The following is a 7,937-nucleotide window of genomic DNA, read 5'->3' on the forward strand; positions in this document are numbered from 1 at the left end:
GTTTCTTCTCTTGAGTAGCAACTTGTTTTCCGCTCTTTTTGAAGTTCCCCTTCTTCTTCCCTTTGCCCTTTTTCTTGAAACTAGTGGTCTTGTTGACCATCAACACTTGATGCTCCTTCTTGATTTCTACCTCTGCAGCTATCAGCATCGCGAAGAGCTCGGGAATAGTCTTGTTCATCCCTTGCATATTATAGTTCATCACGAAGCTCTTGTAGCTTGGTGGCAGTGATTGAAGAATTCTGTCAATGACGCTATCATCTAGAAGATTAACTCCCAATTGAATCAAGTGATTATTATACCCAGACATTTTGAGTATATGCTCACTGACAGAACTGTTCTCCTCCATCTTACAGCTATAGAACTTATTGGAGACTTCATATCTCTCAATCCGGGCATTTGCTTGAAATATTAACTTCAACTCCTGAAACATCTCATATGCTCCATGACGTTCAAAACATCGTTGAAGTCCCGATTCTAAGCCGTAAAGCATGGCACACTGAACTATCGAGTAGTCATCAGCTTTGCTCTGCCAGACGTTCATAATATCTGGCGTTGCTCCTGCAGCAGGCCTGGCACCCAGCGGTGCTTCCAGGACATAATTCTTCTGTGCAGCAATGAGGATAATCCTCAAGTTACGGACCCAGTCCGTGTAATTGCTACCATCATCTTTCAACTTTGCTTTCTCAAGGAACGCATTAAAATTCAACGGAACAACAGCACGAGCCATCTATCTACAATCAAACATAAACAAGCAAGATGCTAATCAGGTACTAAGTTTCATGATAAATTTAAGTTCAGTTAATCAAATTAATTAAAGAACTCCCACTTAGATAGACATCCCTCTAATCCTCTAAGTGATTACGTGATCCAAATCAACTAAACCATAACCGATCATCACGTGAGATGGAGTAGTTTTCAATGGTGAACATCGTTATGTTGATCATATCTACTATATGATTCATGCTCGACCTTTTGGTCTCCGTGTTCCGAGGCCATATCTATATATGCTTGGCTCGTCAAGTATAACCTGAGTATTCCGCGTGTGCAACTGTTTTGCACCCGTTGTATTTGAACGTAGAACCTATCACACCCGATCATCACGTGGTGTCTCAGCACGAAGAACTTTCGCAACGGTGCATACTCAGGGAGAACACTTCTTGATAATTTAGTGAGAGATCATCTTATAATGCTACGTCAATCAAAGCAAGATAAGATGCATAAAAGGATAAACATCACATGCAATCAATATAAGTGATATGATATGGCCATCATCATCTCGTGCTTGTGATCTCCATCTCCGAAGCACCGTCGTGATCACCATCGTCACCGGCGTGACACCTTGATCTCCATCGTAGCATCGTTGTCGTCTCGCCAAGCTTATGCTTCCACGACTATCACTACCACTTAGTAATAAAGTAAAGCATTACATCGCGATTTCATTGCATACAATAAAACGACAACCATAAGGCTCCTGCCAGTTGCCGATAACTCGGTTACAAAACATGATCATCTCATACAATAAAATTCAGCATCATGTCTTGACCATATCACATCACAACATGCCCTGCAAAAACAAGTTAGACGTCCTCTACTTTGTTGTTGCAAGTTTTACGTGGCTGCTACGGGCTTAAGCAAGAACCAATCTCACCTACGCATCAAAACCACAACGATAGTTTGTCAAATAGACTCCGTTTTAACCTTCGCAAGGACCGGGTGTAGCCATACTTGGTTCAACTAAAGTTGGAGAGACAGTCACCCGCAAGCCACCTATGTGCAAAGCACGTCGGGGGAACCGGTCTCGTGTAAGCGTACGCGTAATGTTGGTCCGGGTCATCTCGTCCAACAATGCCGCCAAACCAAAGTATGACATGCTGGTAGGCAGTATGACTTATATCGCCCACAACTCACTTGTGTTCTACTCGTGCATATAACATCAACATAAATAACCTAGGCTCGGATGCCACTGTTGGGTTTCGTAGTAATTTCAAAAAAAAATCCTACGCACACACAAGATCATGTGATGCATAGCAACGAGAGGGGAGAGTGTTGTCTACGTACTCAACGCAGACCGACTGCGGAAGCGCTGACACAACGTAGAGGAAGTAGTCGTACGTCTTGACGATCCAACCGATCAAGCACCGAAACTACGGCACCTCCGAGTTCGAGCACACGTTCAGCTCGATGACGATCCCCGGACTCCGATCCAGCAAAGTGTCAGGGAAGAGTTCCGTCAGCACGACGGTGTGGTGACGATCTTGCTGCACTACAGCAGCAGGGCTTCGCCTAAACTCCGCTACAGTATTATCGAGGACTATGGTGGCAGGGGGCACCGCACACGGCTAAGGAATAGATCACGTGGATCAACTTGTGTGTTTCTGGGGTGCCTCTGCCTCAGTATATAAAGGATCCAAGGGGGAGGGGGCCGCCGGCCAGGAGGAGGGCGCAGGAGGAGTCCTACTCCTCCCGGGAGTAGGACTCCCCCCCCCCCAATCCTAGTTGGACTAGGATTCCCCGAGGGGGAAAGAGAGAGAAGGGGGGCGGCCACCTCTCCTAGTCCTAATAGGACTAGGGGAAGGGGGGAGGCGCGCGGCCACCTTGGGCTGCCCCTTTCTCCTTTCCACTAAAGCCCATTAAGGCCCATATGGCTCCCGGGGGATTCCGGTAACCTCCCGGTACTCCGGTAAAATCCCGATTTCACCCGGAACACTTCCGATATCCAAATGTAGGCTTCCAGTATATCAATCTTTACGTCTCGACCATTTCGAGACTCCTCGTCATGTCCGTGATCACATCCGGGACTCCGAACAACCTTCGGTACATCTAAATGCATAAACTCATAATATAATTGTCATCGTAACCTTAAGCGTGCGGACCCTACGGGTTCGAGAACAATGTAGACATGACCGAGACACGTCTCCGGTCAATAACCAATAGCGGGACCTGGATGCCCATATTGGCTCCTACATATTCTACGAAGATCTTTATCGGTCAGACCGCATAACAACATACGTTGTTCCCTTTGTCATCGGTATGTTACTTGCCCGAGATTCGATCGTCGGTATTCCAATACCTAGTTCAATCTCGTTACCGGCAAGTCTCTTTACTCATTCTGTAATACATCATCCCGCAACTAACTCATTTAGTTGCAATGCTTTCAAGGCTTAAGTGATGTGCATTACCGAGAGGGCCCAGAGATACCTCTCCGACAATCGGAGTGACAAATCCTAATCTCGAAATACGCCAACCCAACATCTACCTTTGGAGACACCTGTAATGCTCCTTTATAATCACCCAGTTACGTTGTGACGTTTGGTAGCACCCAAAGTGTTCCTCCGGCAAACGGGAGTTGCATAATCTCATAGTCATAGGTACATGTATAAGTCATGAAGAAAGCAATAGCAACATACTAAACGATCGGGTGCTAAGCTAATGGAATGGGTCATGTCAATCAGATCATTCAACTAATGATGTGACCTCGTTAATCAAATAACAACACTTTGTTCATGGTTAGGAAACATAACCATCTTTGATTAACGAGCTAGTCAAGTAGAGGCATAATAGTGACACTAAGTTTGTCTATGTATTCACACATGTATTATGTTTCCGGTTAATACAATTCTAGCATGAATAATAAACATTTATCATGATTATAAGGAAATAAATAATAACTTTATTATTGCCTCTAGGGCATATTTCCTTCAATTATGATTACCCTTTTTTGACCATTACTCTTTTAATTTGGAAACAATTTATAGTATTCGAGTTTCTTATGATGCTCCCACTATTCCCAATAAGAAGAAATTTGTTTATGTGGAGAGTAATAAAAATTATATGCTTGTAGATCATGAAAAGAATGCTTTATGTGATGGTTATATTGTTGAATTCATTCATGATGCTACTGAAATTTATTATGAGGGAGGAATATATGCTTGTAGGAATTGCAATAATATCAAGTTTCCTCTCTATGTGCTTAAAGTTTTAAAGTTATGCTTGTTTTGCCTTCCTATGCTAGTTGATTATTGTTCCCATAAGTTGTTTGCTCACAAAATCCCTATGCATAGGAAGTGGGTTAGACTTAAATGTGCTAGTCATATTCTTCATGATGCTCTCTTTATGTTTCAATCCTTATCTTTTATGTGAGCATCATTGAAATCGTCATGCCTAGCAAGGGGCGTTAAACGATAGCGCCTGTTGGGAGGCAACCCAATTTTATTTTTGTTCTTTGCTTTTTGTTCCTGTTTAGTAATAAATAATTCTTCTAGCCTCTGTTCGGATGTGGTTTTATGTTTTAATTAGTGTTTGTACCAAGTAGAACCTTTGGGAAGACTTTGGTGAAGTCTTTGCCATCTTCCTGTAAAAAACAGAAACTATAGCGCTCACGAGATTTGCTGCCATTTTTTACTGGAGAGCGAAATTAGGTTGAATATTTTTGCAGATGATTAATAGACAAATTACTCAGGTTCACCAATTTATTTCAGAATTATTTGAGTGACAGAAGTATTTGAAACCTCCAGATTGCTACAGACTGTTCTGTTTCCTATGTGTTGTTTGCTTATTTTGATGAATCCATGAGTAGTATCGGAGGGTATGAACCATAAAGAAGTTGGAATACAGTAGATATTACACCAATGTGAATTTAGAATGAGTCACAACAGTACCTAAGTGGTGATTTATTTTCTTATACTAACGGAGCTTATGAGTTTTCTGTTAAGTTTTGTGTTGTGAAGTTTTCAAGTTTTGGGTAAAGATTCGATGGACTATGGGATAAGGAGTGGCAAGAGCCTAAGCTTGGGGATGCACAAGGCACCCCAAGGTAATATTAAAGGAAAAATAAGAGCCTAAGCTTGGGGATTCCCCGGATGGCATCCCCTCTTTCGTCTTCGTTCATCGGTAACTTTACTTGGAGCTATATTTTTATTCACCACATGATATGTGTTTTGCTTGGAGCGCCATTTTACTTTCTTTTTGTTTTGCTTGTTGTTTGAATAAAATACCAAGATCTGAAATTTTTAAATGTTAGAGAGTCTTCACATAGTTGCATAATTATTCGACTACTCATTGATCTTCACTTATATCTTTCGGAGTAGTTTGTCATTTGCTCTAGTGCTTCACTTATACCTTTTTAGAGCACGGTGGTGGTTTTATTTTATAGAAATTATTGATCTCTCATGCTTCACTTATATTATTTTGAGAGTCTTTTAGAACATCATGGTAATTTGCTTTGGTTATGATATTAGTCCTAATATGATAGGCATCCAAGATGGGTATAATAAAAACTTTCATATAAAGTGCATTGAATACTATGAGAAGTTTGATACTTGATGATTGTTTTGAGATATGAAGATGGTGATATTAGAGTCATGGTAGTTGAGTAGTTGTGAATTTTAGAGATACTTGTGCTAAAGTTTGTGATTCTCGTAGCATGCACGTATGGTGAACCGTTATGTGATGAAGTCGGAGCATGATTTATTTATTGATTGTCTTCCTTATGAGTGGCGGTCGGGGACGAGCGACGGTCTTTTCCTACCAATCTATCCCCCTAGGAGCATGCGCGTAGTACTTTGTTTCGATAACTAATAGATTTTTGCAATAAGTATGTGAGTTCTTTATGACTAATGTTGAGTCCAGGGATTATACGCACTCTCACCCTTCCACCATTGCTAGCCTCTCTAGTACCGCGCAACTTTCGCCGGTACCATAAACCCACCATATACCTTCCTCAAAACAGCCACCATACCTACCTATTATGGCATTTCCATAGCCATTCCAAGATATATTGCCATGCAACTTTTCATGATTCCATTTATTATGACACGCTCCATCATTGTCATATTGCTTTGCATGATCATGTAGTTGACATCATATTTGTGGCAAAGCCATCTTTCATAATTATTTCATACATGTCACTCTTGATTTATTGCACATCCTGGTACACCGCCAGAGGCGTTCATATAGAGTCATATTTTGTTCTAAATATCGAGTTGTAATTTTTGAGCTGTAAGTAAATAAAAGTTGATGAGCATCATTATTAGAGCATTGTCCGAGTGAGGAAAGGATGATGGAGACTATGATTCCCCCATAAGTCGGGATGAGACTCCGGACGAAAAATAAAAAAAAAGAGAAAAAAGAGGCCATAAAAAAGAGAAGGCCCAAAAAACAAAAAAAAAATAAAAAATAAAAAAATGAGAGAAAAAGAGAGAAGGGGCGATGCTACTATCCTTTTACCACACTTGTGCTTCAAAGTAGCACCATGATCTTTGTGATAGAGAGTCTCCTATGTTGTCACTTTCAAATACTAGTGGGCATCTATCATTATAGAACTTGGCTTGTATATTCCAATGATGGGCTTCCTCAAAATGCCCTAGGTCTTCGTGAGCAAGCAAGTTGGATGCACACCCACTTAGTTTCTTTTTGAGCATTCATACACTTATAGCTCTACTGCATCCGTTGCATGGCAATCCCTACTCACTCACATTGATATCTATTGATGGGCACCTCCATAGCCCGTTGATACGCCTAGTTGATGTGAGACTATCTTCTCCTTTTTCTCTTCTCCACAACCACCATTCTATTCCACCTATAGTGTTACGTTCATGGCTCACACTCATCTATTGCGTGAAGATTGAAAAAGTTTGAGAACATCAAAAGTATGAAACAATTGCTTGGCTTGTCATCGGGGTTGTGCATGATTTAAATATTTTGTGTGATGAAGATAGAGCATAGCCAGACTATATGATTTTGTAGGGATAGCTTTCTTTGGCCATGTTATTTTGAGAAGACATGATTACTTTGTTAGTATGCTTGAAGTATTATTATTTTATGTGAATATTAAACTTTTGTCTTGAATCTTTCGGATATGAATATTCTTGCCACAATAAAGATAATTACATGGATAAATATGTTAGGTAGCATTCCACATCAAAAATTATGTTTTTATCATTTACCTACTCGAGGACGAGCAAGAATTAAGCTTGGGATGCTTGATATGCCTCCAACGTATCTACAATTTTTGATTGTTCCATGCTATTATATTATCAACCTTGGATGTTTTATATGCATTTATATGCTATTTTATATGATTTTTGGGACTAACCTATTAACCTAGAGCCCAGTTCCAGTTTCTTTTTTCCCTTGTTTTGAGTATTGCAGAAAAGGAAAACCAAACGGAGTCCAATTGACCTGAAATTTCACGGAGATCATTTTTGGACCACAAGAATCCCACGGAGTACCGGAGATGGGCCAGAAGAGTCCCGAGGCCACCACGAGGGTGGGGGGCATGCCCTACCCCCTGGGCACGCCCCCTACCTCGTGGCCGCCTGGGGGACCCCCTGACTTGTTCCCGACTCCAGCACCTCTTTTATAACCCCAAACTTCCAAAAAGAAACCTAGATCGGGAGTTCCACCGCCAAAAGCCTCTGTAGCCACCGAAAACCAATCTAGACCCATTCTGGCACCCTACTGGAGGGTGGAATCCCTCTCCGGTGGTCATCTTCATCATTCTGGTGCTCTCCATGACGAGGAGGGAGTAGTTCACACTCGGGGCTGAGTGTATGTACCAGCAGCTATGTGTTTGATTTCTCTTTCTCTCGTGTCTTGATTCAGAACGATCTTGATGTATCGCGAGCTTTGCTATTATAGTTGGATCTTATGATGTTTCTCCCCCTCTACTCTCTTGTAATGTATTGAGTTTTCCATTTGAAGTTATCTTATCGGATTGAGTCTTTAAGGATTTGAGAACACTTGATGTATGTCTTGCATGTGCTTATCTATGGTGACAATGGGATATCGCGTGATCCACTTGATGTATGTTTTGGTGATCACCTTGCCAGTTCCATGACCTTGTGAACTTATGCATAGGGGTTGGCACACGTTTTCGTCTTGACTCTCTGGTAGAAACTTTGGGGCACTCTTTGAAGTTCTTTATGTTGGTTGAATAG

The sequence above is a fragment of the Triticum dicoccoides genome, chromosome 7A (genome assembly GCF_002162155.2).
Source record: "Triticum dicoccoides isolate Atlit2015 ecotype Zavitan chromosome 7A, WEW_v2.0, whole genome shotgun sequence".
Lineage (NCBI taxonomy): Eukaryota > Viridiplantae > Streptophyta > Magnoliopsida > Poales > Poaceae > Triticum > Triticum dicoccoides.